Consider the following 13383-nt stretch of genomic DNA (forward strand, 5'->3'; position numbering starts at 1 on the left):
TCTTCAATTTTAACTGCCACAATATTTTCCAGACCTTCAATATATTCTTCCTTTCATTTTTCCCTCGTTCTTTTTTTATCAAATTTTTTGTTTTCTTCAATTTTTAAAATGTAGTTCTTATTTATAATCAACTTTATTCTATCTTATCTTCTTTTAAGAAACTTTTTTCTGTTTTCTTAATCAAGTTTATCATAATTTTTAATATCAAGTTCTTACTTCTAAAACAGTTTTTTCTCTAAGCAACAATTTTCTGTTTTCTTTATCAAGTTTTGTTTTGCTTTTTATAATATTAGGCTATTCCTAAATCATTTCACCGCTTTTATTTATTACAAAGATCAGCACTGATCCTAGAAAATATTTAGAAATTCCAGTGTGTATAATAATCATAAAAAGTTATAGGCTATTCCAAGGAAAATAAAATCAGGTTACTTTGATAATATCAATGACAAACCAAACATGCAACGTTGATTGGAATTTGGTGTAATGTGTGCATAAATGTTGAAATATTAAGCTGCGTTTACACTAAAGTTATTAACAAAATATTAATAACTTAATGCTTATAGATTCTATTAGATTGAACATAACTTATCGTACACATGATGAACATATGTGTTTGTCAATTTCCGTTCAATCTAATAGAATCTATAAGGATTAAGTTATTAACATTTTGTTAAAAACTTTGGTGTAATTGCAGCTTAAGACTAGAATTAAAAATATAATTAAAAATATAATTGGATTAAAAAACATTCTCATTTACGCAAAAAATTGAAAAATATAACTAATAAATTTTATTTAGATTTTGGAGGGATACCAAACCCATATAGGTAACGTACTTAATTTAGGTAACGAAATGCTATATAGGCCTAAACAGGTAGGTACAATTAGCTTGATGTAATGCAATTACATTTTTCAAGCGAGACTTTTTTAAATAATCAAATATATTCCGTGTTGCAATGGAAAATGTTATACCTAAGCAATTCGTTAGTAAATAGCAATGTAGTAAGACATAATTTGAAAATAATTCTTTAACTAGGTACCTAGGTTAAGGTAGGCTAAGCTGTACCTGAGAGAACATAAAGCAAATGTTGTAATGATAAAATCAATGGAATCAGAATAAATATAAAACCCAGTCACTTATTCAATTTTACTTCATACTTTTTTGATTTATTGTATTTATAGTTTATCAAAGTTAAATAAAAATAAATGCTTATTTGAGGTTATGTTTTCATTAGACTATAATTTTATGCAACTAACCTATCAATATTATGTGGAACGATACTTGGGAACAGATATCGTAATCTCGAAATGTGTATACTGAAGTTTCAATTTTTTTAAATAAAACTGAGAAAAACCTTTAGGACACTACAAAAATTTTGTATTCAACTATAGTCTTCTTTGTAGACGTCACAACTGACAAGTGACAAACTGACAACTGACAAACTACAAACTCAAACAGGAACTGACTATCGAGAATCGAGCAGATTGAGCTATCGACTGTTCAGCAGATGATGTGTACTATCGATCCTTGGGAAGCATGGTCGATTGATGTACCGGGATGATCAAAAATAGCAGCTTGGAAAAACATTTAAGTTTTTTTGTAATTATTATCATGTAAAATCTCTAAGAATAATTCATCTATCTGTTTACCTCAGAAGGTAAACACCTGAATACATTTTAAAACCTTGTCATAGATACATACACTCAGAATATGAAATGACAGAATGCTTAAAAAAAAGCGTGAACGTTTTTATCACAGATCTAACCTGGTTTACATAGTTTTATATAAATTTATTATTTCAGTCCATTCAAGCTCCTGTTGAAACCAAGTTTTCAAAAAAAAAATTACTGTGCTTTAGAATTTAGAATGGAATATTTTATTTCCTTTAAGCCATCAAATACAGCAATTGGTTCGTCAAAGTTAACAAGGTTTTTAATAATGGAGTTTAGTCTATCAAAATACAGAAACATCACAGTAAGATTCAGGTAGGCTACTTTTGTAAAAACACATTGATAGTCTTTTAAGGAACACTGAAAAACTAATTTATTTCATACATAGGAGTACGTAACAAACAATTATAAGTGCCCCGGAGAAACTCCTTGGTTGATAGAGACCTATAGTAAGGTCCACGTTATAATGGCAGTATTTGATTAGCATTGGTGTTGCTATCCTTGTCTATTATTTGACAAAACAGAAAGCACTATCCTTCTCTAGAAATATAATTAATCAAGGCAGAGAATCGGCAACACTGTTTTCCTATCTTTATCCACTGTCATTATAATGTGGACCTCACTATAGCTGCTGCCGGAAGCCTGTTGAAAAGTCTGGCATTTAGGTGGTTATGGCTATTCCTCACTCTGCTCAGCCTTGTGAATGGAATGTCGACCTGGTACCTGCCCCTGGTGTCAAAGTTGTGGATGTCACCACGCAGTCGCATACTCTCCAGAGAAATCTTAACTTTTTTCAGTGATATGAAGATGTAGAGGCATATCACTGTCATGATGGATTCGGCACGGAAGAGAGGACGACAGTGGTCAATAATCCTGAGCCAGTAATAATTCTTATGACCTTCTTTTGAAGCAGGAGAATTCTATTAACTCCACTAGCTGCCCCCAAATGTTCAAGGCCATACAACATGATTCCTTGGAAGAATGAGAAATAGGATGTCTTGACATAGTCCTTTGGCACACTGAGCTTGAGCTGCCTTGATAAGAAAATCACTCGTGATAGTTTCTCACAGATGACTTCAATGTGGGGGTTCCAGGTTGATTTTGGATCAAGGTGAAAACCAAGAAGTTGTACACTTCTCTCCTGATCCACTATATTTCTCAAACTAAAAATTATTCTTTGGGTTTTCTCCTCATTTAGCTTGAGGAAGTTGACTTGAACCACACTGATGCAGCACCAAAGGACTCACTCATCTTCTCTGTCAGATCTGTTGAAGAGCTGCTCACATCAAAAATGGTGTTATCATCTGCATAGGCTGCCAACCTATTACCCAGTGCACAAGGTAGAACATTAGTCATAATTATGAAGAGCAGAGAGCCCAGTATGGACTCTTAAGGATCCCATGTGGAATAGACTTCATTGCAGAAACCCTACCATTCACCTGGACCACCTGGCGATGACCTGATAGGTAAGATTTCAGAAGTCTTAATGAGACATCAGTGACCCCATAAAACTCCAACTTGGACATCTGGTGGTCTACAGTGTCGAAAGCATGACTCAAATCGCACAATGTCAAGCCTGTGAAACTCCTGCTCTCAGAGCTCTCAAACACGACCTTCAAAAGACTTTCCACTGCCTGGGTTGTTGTTCTTCCAGCCCTAAACCCGTACTGAGCATCCACCAACAGTCCAGCACTCTCAAAATACAAGCATAACTGTTTCTTGATTATGCTCTCAAAGATTTTGGAGAACACAGGTAAGATTGCAATAGGCCTGAAGTTATCCGGTAGATCAGTTGAACTCTTCTTGTAAATGGGTACAGTCTTAGCAAACAGGAAAAACACCCTCCACAATGCATGAGTTCAAGCAGAAAGTTAGAGGTACATGGATTGGAATGATGACTCTTTTTATGAGACTCACTGACAAATTGAAGAAGTCCTTACTCTCTGAATTTTTCAGCTTACTCACAACATCCAACACTTCTTCACAAGATATTGGGCAGAGCACAAATGTTGTTTCTGGCCTGGGCATAGCATTTAGGAACTGCATGGCCAAAATATCAGGGGTGTTAATAGAAGCACGAACTATAGTAACTGAATCCACAAAGAAGGAATTGAAGATATCAGGCTCTATACGTGTGGTCCTCTGCTGAGAACTCATGCCTCTCTTGATCACCTACCATGCTACAGAGCACTTATTTTGTGAGGAGTTTATCTGCTGGGCATTCATCTCTTTTTTGGCTCTCAAGAGTTTCTCCTTGAAGTCCTTTTCCAGTGACATATATAACTGTTTAGAATCAGCTGTCCCTAGATTCTTGTGGTGCTCATAAGCAAGAATGACCCAATTCTTGAGGACAGTTAATTCTTGACTCATCCAATGCGGCTTTGTCCTGTTCCTGGTCCACGTTTTTGCAGTCTGTAGCCTTTCTGGGAAGACACTGTCGAACACATACTTGAAATGGCTGAAGAATTTATTGAAGCTATCTTCTGGAAGACCAGGTGTCATAATTTCGTTCCAATCCACCAGATACAGCAGATGTTTGAAATAGTTCATCAGACTTTCAGTAACTGGACGCACAAGTACCTTCTTAGGAGAACTACTGGAGATGTCAGAATAAGTGTCAGACATATAGCATCATGGTCACTTTAAGCATAATTTTTTTATAGAGACACTGTACAAACTCTCTGGTAAGTTGGTCACCACATTGTCCAGACATGCATCCATCCTAGTAGGCTCACTCACAGTGCAGTACAGGTTCAATGACCTCATTAGATTAAAAAAATTAATAGTATCAGTAGTTGAAGCATCAAGGAGATTGAAATTGATAACCCCGCCCAGAACAATGTGGTAGTTGGGCATTCTATTGAAGATGTAGAGAATGACAGATTCCAGATGTTCCAGGAAGTAATTTGGGTCACCATTGGGTGAACAATATACACTTATAATTATTAACTTGGGCTCCAGCAAAGTGACACAAACCAATTCGAAATGAAGAATGTGGTGATAGATATCCAGGTTCAAGTGTTTTGCTTTGTTATGGTCCAGTAAATACTTCGACACACAGATTGCAACTCCTCCATGTTTATGTGTGGTTCGATTAAAAGAGCTAACTGGTAGATAATCTTCGAAGTTTACCATCTTGAGCTGGTCCTCACATAGCCAGTGCTCAACAAGGCATAATACTTTATAACTCTCCTTACAAATCGCCATTTCAATATCTAGTCTTTTAGCTAAATTAAGACACTGAACTTTGCTTAACAGGACATAGAATCCAGGGTCAGAAACTTCAACACCGTTAGGCCCACATTCAGAACTAGACTGAGTCTGAAGAAAATGATTGGATCCAGAAGCTAAGTATTTTCCCCTTTTTGTGAAGCCTATGAGAGTGACCTTCATTATTATTGATTTATTATTTTACCGGTAGCCTAGACTTTATTGGAGTTACCTACCATCTTGGAATTCTTCAAATTTATGTACCTGAAAGATGAGATTTGACGTTTTTAGTCTCTGATGAGCAATAATCACAAATTTGAATGATTGAAATACAGCGAGTACAATAATATTCTCATCACAGTAATAGTTTTTTTAAATAATTTCGTGCTTGTTGAATTGAAATTATTGAGAGAAATATATTGGAAATACTTTGGGATCTGGGATTATGCTATATTAACACTTTAACCGTATCACCGGTCTCTGATACCGGTAGCAACATTTTGCATTGCATTATTAATAGCCCACACCTGACTTTTTGTTTGGCTCCTCCTACTCAGTAGCTGTTCAATGAATATAAGAGAGCAATTATTATAATTATTAGACGTTTCAGGCTGATTAGAAGAGTCATTCCAAACACAGCATCAGTTTATTGCTTACGCTACGGTCTATCGTACCGGGTGATACGGTTAGTGTTTCATCAATCCCGGTACTGTATCCTCGGAGTGTGATACCGGTCTGTGTCTGGGATACGCTTTATGCAACTTTTTTAATAACTCATCATATAGACCTCCTTATCATTGATGTGGATTTCAGGGAATGGATCAAGACAAATTAGTTAGATTTTCAGAGTTCACATTAATCTCGAGTTGATTTTGTTATTTAGTAAGAGCTAGGTTATAGAAACATTTTTTGTCAGAAATATTTTATGTTTTCTTGAATTACAAATTGTATCTAACTTTATTCTTCATTTGCTATGACAAATTGAGTGAGCACTTGCTATATATTGAAACTATAAGTACTTGTAAATAGGTTGTTATCCATAAAATTAATTACATTATTTTATTTCACTCTCAACTTTGAATTTTTAATAAAATATAGGTAATAAAAAAACGTGTTCCTTGAGATGTGCTTCTTGTTATCCTAGGATTTCTCTAAACAAATTATACATAAAAAAGTACAAGAATATATGAAATTACAAAAAACTAATGTTTTATCATGAAATTAAACCTCCGGTCTGAGTGACCGGGTGATACGGTTGGTGGTTGGAAGAATCATGATACGGTTAAAGTGTAAACAATTAATAGTTTCCTATCCATTGCTTTCCTAAAGAAAGTCATGTATTGGAATTCTCTAAGAAGAAGGTATAATATTGAATATTTCTAATAATTGATCATTTATTATGTTAATCAATTGGCTCACAGAGGTTTATTTTTTAAAGAAATTGTAGTAATAACTATTTGATTTGCTCTTTAGCTCATCACAAGAGTTAATTGTTAATTTTAATTACTGGATAAAGATTTTATTTAGATGCATTTACCCTAATCGAATATTTTAATAATTTTACACTTATTGGATAAATTCAATACACAAACTGTTCAAGAAATACGCTGAAATATATGATTCCAGCTTCAACTAATATTAGATGACTATAATGGAGCGGATTTTCTTTCACATGCTCAGATGAATGTGATGAGAAGGATATTTTTTTCACCTTGGCGTTTTCTCCTAGCGGTTTCTGGCTTTCAAAGTACCAGGTATCTGAACGATCAGTTTTTATTATACACGGGTGAGCAGAACAAGTTTGCTTACTTCTAGCTTCTATTTATTGAATCTAACTCTATAATAAATATCAATTATCATTCATCCACCGAAAACACAAAAAGAATCTTTCAAAATGAAAGAGCTTGGGAAAAAGCGGAACGGTTTGAAACCATGAGAAAGGCCAAAGTATGTAAATAGGGAGGACAAAGAGTGAGAGGATTTCAAGGTTAATCAAACTTGTAATAATAAGAACGCTATTCATGATAAAGTAACAAATGAAAAGATAGTAGATGCAATAATGAAGCAGTTAGTACAGTGTGAACAAAACACGAATAAGACTCGAAGGTAAACCTCTTAGCTCGTACCCCAAAAATCGTATCATACTCCCAGGTATCGTACTCGATCTCCTGTTTTTCATTTTATTTATAAATGACTAGCCTTCTTTTCTTGAACCAGCTTAAAATGTTCCATACGTATTCACATGATATAAGAAGGCCTACCCTAATAAAATCAGTCCAGTGTGGAATAATTGGAGAGCAAAACTGCCCTTATAAAATTGGAGAAAATGGATATCTTCTGACATTTTGATTTTGAATACCAGTGAAACATCATCCAGAACAGCTAAAGATCAAGTACCACAGTGACTATAATATACTTATAATAGGCTTATCCTGTATAGTCTGTCAGTAACTCTCGTTCCATGGATTAGAGTTTTGAAGAATCTTGAAGTAGTCTGGTTATAGTTTAGAGTGTGCTTTCCAAAATTTCTGAGTATATAGGAACATGAATTTACTTGAGATAGCAATTTTAATGTCTGTGATTTGTGAAAATTGATGATTGAATTCGAATAATATTCATTCAAAACAGTACTAGCATCATTCAACATTGTGTTGTGAGTCTTGAGAAATTATTCGTCAATAATTGGAACAGTTTCTGATAAAAATACAGTTTCTTTCTGATATCATTTTTTAATTCGGAAAATCCGTCCCGAATTTTCCATCTCAATCGGATCCAGGAAATACAATTGTGGGTTAATGACTGCTGGCTGGAGCAGATTGAAATTTATCAGAAATAATGTCAGCAGTAGGAAATAACGTGAACGCGGGAATGGAAGCAATATTGTCGGATTTCTCTCAGATGTCTACAATATATTTTTGAATCCAATATAATGCGGCCCGCAGCTGTTGTTCAGTTTTATTAGAAAAGTGTAAGACGAGAACCGACGGAGCGGGATGCTATCTGGGTTGGATGGGGAGCGGGGCGGGTGGTTTTTGGGGTCGAAGGGCTGCTGTTTTGGTATTTTGGCGGGGAAGGGGATCGGTGGGGTGATGGAGGAGTTGCTTGAGCAACGTGAGAGACTTGTCCGCTGTGAGTGACATGCGATGCGACCACCGACCGATCTGCTCTCAATCTAACGATAGATACATTCACTGCTGTAGCTGAAGGCGCTGCGCGTCTCCTACTTGTATATTGCATTGGATGGGAAATCGATTGTCAGGCAAATTGCGCCCTTCTCAAGATACACTACTGGAACACGTGATTCAACCGCCCACTTCACTTCTCATCGACTTGTCTAATGGCTTTGTTCATCTGCCGATTACATCCTCACCTCCGGGCTCCGGCAATTTCAACATTATTGATTGCAATACAATCTCAATGATGATCATAATCACTCATATCTCAATAATTATTATTTCAACAATCCAAGCTGGTTGTGAGAGAGAAGTGGTTCATTGAAATAGGTTGATGGTATCTGTATTTACAATATTTTTAATAACTTTCTGTAATAGATCAGCCGAATCAGTAAAATATTTTTTTTTCTGTAAACAAGTATAAAATCTCAACATATTAATTCAATCAAAGCTGTTGTAGTTGTTCATAATGAAAGAATCGCAATGATTTATTGATTGGATGGATGTATAGTTTTGTATGAGGCTTAAAGTAGTTCGAGTTGTGCTTGTAGTGTTTCCAAATTGAAGAGGATAGAGACCTTCATTATGGTTATTGATTTGGTTATATCATTAAGAAGAGATATCATAAGAAGATGTTTTCATTTTGAAATCACGATATGCTACCTTTTTCATTCGTTATTTTATATTCTGTGCCACCAATGTCAATATTGACATTGACTATGGTAGTTTTTGCAACAAATCACAGTATTCAAGTGATTAGTATTGTACTTGGAATTATACTACAATATTAACATTAGCATTATACTATTACTAAGGGTACGAACAGTACGGTCTGGTCGATATTTAGCTTTCAGTTTAGGTCGCGCTCGTGGTCGACCTCCACGTAACACAAGTACATTGTAAAGCATGGGAGTCAAAAGTACGATTCAAGTCTCGATTTCCGTTCACTACGATGCCATTATAGTGATTTTAAAATTAACAAATGATTAGTGCCATCGATCGAAACCAGAATCCACACCGCGAGCCACTTCTTATGTTAGCAGCTTGAGGAGGAACTGAGCCAACCTTCATTTTATGAAATTTAATGGGAATACTTGAATTGTTTATAGTTATTATATAAATAACTACTACCCTTTCAATACTGTTTTACATGAACATAACTAGTTCCAGCACTCATGCAGTTTTCAAGTGTCAAAATGACTCTTGAAAACGGCATGAGTGCTGAAACTAGTTGTGTTTATTTGAGAAAAGTATAAAAAGGGTACTATTTATATGACAATTGATTTTCAATAAGTTTGAATATCATAACTATTGTTGATGTAAGTACTTTGTATTCATGCATTTTCAAAATGTTACCCAATTTAACTGAAGTTGAGAAACTGTTTGGAAATTATTAAATGCCAAATGCTAAAAGTGGTCCGTCAATAACATGGACAAAATAGTGGATCATGAATATTATTGATGGCCCGAGCTGTGCTAACGTGTTCAACTTGTTGATCACGACTTGAGCTTTGCGGTGAACTATCTCATCCCAATAAGGTAAACAGGTGCTAGGAAAGTAACTAAAACATTATTTAGAAATTTCAGAGCCAAGTTTTGAGAAATATCATCATTGCACCATAATTTGTCAGAAACTCGGACCTCCACAATGACCTGCAGTTATTGAAAACAGTCGATATAATGATCACAAAGGTTGCAAGAATCCGTGAAGATACTCAGAAGGACATTTTAGTTTACACTTTATTGAAAACGCTTATACAGTGAGAAGACTAGAAAGGAAGAAACCTTCAGATTTCGTGTGGAGTAAATAGTGTGATGAGAGAAGTGAGAATGTGATTGGTCTAGTGTTTGAAGTGATGTTGAAAATAGCCATGTGTAAGGGTGCATAATGAGCATTGTTCTCAATTAGAGTTGTAAAGGAATGATTCACTGATAAACTCATCAACTATGAAATTTACTATCAAGTTGAGTTAGAATATTGAACTGTTCATCAAATAATCCAACTTATTATTATAACCAACTTAGAATAACTAATCTCACTAGAGAGGATAGAGGAAAGTAGAAGGAGAAGGATGAAGAGATGAAGAAAATGGTGGATCTCCAGGTGAAGTTGAAAGGATTAGAAATGGAGAAATTGAGTATGTTCAGATTCACGTTCTAAAGGCAGTGGAAATAATAGGAACACTATGTTACCACTGCCTCCTTCTGTCGTACATAACTTTGATTCAAGTTATAGATAGATAGATCATTTCATTTCATTTATTCATAGACAATAGATACAGTAAAGGCAAAAACAACAGGCATTCGCCCAAAACTGCTTTAAACCTTAATTTGAAATACACAATCTAGAGGTTATGTAAATCATAACTTGATTCACACACTATTTTGAGTCCCAAAAATGTATGTACTACAATAATATTGAATTTATCTGATTACTTAATTTAAAAATACAAATCCAAACCAAAATCTTCCTTCACAATCACAAAAAAATTCCACTTGAATCCACAAATTATACTCATGTTAAAATTCTAAACGTCAAAACATCTTATCCCGGTATATCTGATCTAATATTAATTTATTGTTGATTCTTGTTATGTGATTTTGATCCAAGCATCTTTGCTAGCCAGGTTAGCTGAGATGACTATGGCGTTGCACTCTTTAGTGTGCTAGCGCTACCTGGTCGTGGGTTCGAATCCCGCCGGTAGGTATGGACGTTTAATCATCTCATCAAATCACCCATGCACGAGCTGAAATGTTGACATCATCCGCTATAAATAATCTATGTTAACGTAGCTTTGTGATGGGGTTGTGATTTTGGGCCATTTCGTATATTGAGTCTTTAATGATGAAGCTCATTGATGGTTGGGGTCCTGATCCCTGATCAACATAATTTTAGTTTGATGAAAAACAAATAAACATTATAACTGTATTGTGGCTGATGTAGTGAAAACAAAAAATATTGTTTACTGCTTCATGTGTGTGGAATATGGACATTGCCTATGCCAAATCATTTCATAAGTATTGTTTGAAATGTGCACCAAGTATTTGCATTCGGTTTGTCACAGTGATTATGTGATATGATGGATGTCTAAGCTTACGTTGAGATTCATATTCGCAAATACCTGTACTTCTGAAAGAAGTATGTTTCGAAAGAGTTCCGAAAGATTACTGTTACCATTTGATAGTCATTACTGAAATTCGTAAATTGGAGTTTCATTAGATCATAAATTAATCTGATGTTTGGGGCGGGATTGTGAATCGTGGACATGAAAGAAGGATGTAGTAAGATTTTTTGAGTGAATTCATAGAATGTTAATAGTCGGTTCTATGATTTGCAAAACTCATACACACATCTACACATATCCAAATAAAATTTCAATTGAAAGAACCTATTCAAAAGTAGTTTTTTTAGGCTGCAGTTAGACCAAACGAGCAGAGAGTGCACGAGCTCTGGAGCATAAAATACATCATAGAAGCAACCCGATATAATGAGAAGTATGGTAAATTATGTATTCTAAAGTGTATGAATCCAATGTTCTCATGACTTTAGAGCTATCAAACTGGCTTTACTCAGATTTTTATTAATACTTGTTCAGAACAAGCATTCTCTTGTTTGATTCGCTCATTTAAGGCCAAACCCAGCCTTAGAATTCACTGTTTCAACCGCTTGAACTTGAATAGTAAAAAAAAAAGGAATTCTGTCTCTTGACTGAATTTTTGAGATCTGTATTTACCTAACCTAACCTAATACGCGGGTTTTTACAGCCTTCCCGGCCGTTTCCCGCACTCAACACGCCATCTGCCTCTATCTCTCCATACGTCTTGTTGGATGCCCCTGCTCTCCATGGCCTCTTCTATGTTTTGCTGCCAAACCGTTCGTGGTCGTCCTCGTTTCCTCCTCTCAGCCGGAATCCACTCATATACCTTCCTTGGTATGCGACTGGGGCTCATTCTTCTGAGATGTCCGTACCACTGCAGCTGTTTTTCCTCCACCTCATCCACCACTGACCTGTCCAATTTCATTTTCTCCCTTATAACCTCATTTCTCACCCTATCTCTCAAGGTCAGCTGGCAACATCTTCTCCAGTAATTCATCTCCATAGCCAATAATCTTTGTTTTAGTCTCTTGGTTAATGTCCATACTTCCGCCCCATAAGTTACACAGCTCATCACAATTGTTTTGAAAACCTGTTTCTTTACTCTTTCAGATATATCATCCGTCCAAAGTATTGTATGTAGCTTCCTGGTTAAAACTCTCCCCTTTGCAATCCTGTATCCAATCTCTCTCTCATCCCGTCCATCATCTTTTATTGTCATACCTAAGTACCGGCATTCTTTGACATTTGCAATTTCCGTGGTTTCGTCAATGTTCAATGAATTTCCTTCTCCTCCAACCACCATATATTGTGATTTCTCGTCTTCACTGATTTCCAGGCCACATTTTTTATACTCCTCTATGAGTTGCCTTGTCATATATGACATATCCTCTTCATCTTCAGCTAGGAGGACCTGGTCATCTGCAAATAGTAGAGTATATATATTTTCTTCATTTAGTAGTACACCCATACTTCTACACTTGCGTGACCACACCTCCAAGGCTTGGCTTACGTATATCTTGAAAAGCGTGGGTGAGATGGGGCAACCTTGTCTAAGGCCTTTATTTACAGTAAACTCTTCTGACAGCTGGTTTCCAATCTTTATCCTGCTACTACTACCCTTGTAAAGAGTTTTTATGGCATTGATGAGGGGAGTACTAATTCTCGCTTTTTTGAGAGCTTCCCATATCTTATTCACTGGAACACTATCATAGGCTTTTTTCAGATCCAAAAACAAAACATGAAGTTCTCTTCCTCTCTGTAATTTTTTCTCCATCAGATGTTTGATACAGAATAGGTTATCGGTGCATGATCGACCAGCACGGAAACCACTTTGCTCTTCTATTTCCCTCATTTCCAGTTCAAGTCTTTGTTTCAAAACACGTCCGTACAGCCTACCCATAGCTGCTGTTATGCCTATCCCTCTGTAATTTGAACACTCGGCTCTGTTCCCTTTCTTGTATATTGATGTGATCCAAGCCTCTTTCCACTCTCTAGGCACCGTTGTTGTGGAAATACATCGATTGAACAACTTTGTCAGGTATTCTAAAATGCCGCTTGGAGCAAATTTCAGCAATTCCATAGGTAAACCTCCAGGACCCGCGGCTTTGTTTTTTTTTTCATCCCCTGCAAGGCTTTTCCCACTTCTTCCAGAGATATTTCTGGCATAGGATGGTCTTCCTCTTCATGACAATATTCAACTTCTTGAAATATTGGTCTTTTTTCCGTCAAAAGAT

At 35.8% G+C, this 13383-nt stretch overlaps 1 protein-coding gene across 2 annotated transcripts in view; it reads right to left on the reverse strand.

Annotated features, from left to right (window-relative positions):
- The window catches only part of LOC111061354 (NF-kappa-B inhibitor-interacting Ras-like protein 2), a 42377-nt gene extending 40907 nt beyond the window's left edge, over positions 1–1470 (reverse strand). Inside the window, exon 1 of one of the 2 annotated variants that reach the window (XR_005570892.1) lies at positions 1255–1444. The gene's annotated coding sequence lies outside the window, so the exon portion shown is untranslated. Of the gene's footprint in view, positions 1–1254 lie in introns of both variants that reach the window. The other variant, XM_022349048.2, reaches the window with a different exon arrangement.
- Positions 1471–13383: the final 11913 nt, after the last annotated feature.

The sequence above is a fragment of the Nilaparvata lugens genome, chromosome 3, assembly GCF_014356525.2.
Source record: "Nilaparvata lugens isolate BPH chromosome 3, ASM1435652v1, whole genome shotgun sequence".
In the NCBI taxonomy this organism is placed as follows: Eukaryota; Metazoa; Arthropoda; class Insecta; order Hemiptera; family Delphacidae; genus Nilaparvata; species Nilaparvata lugens.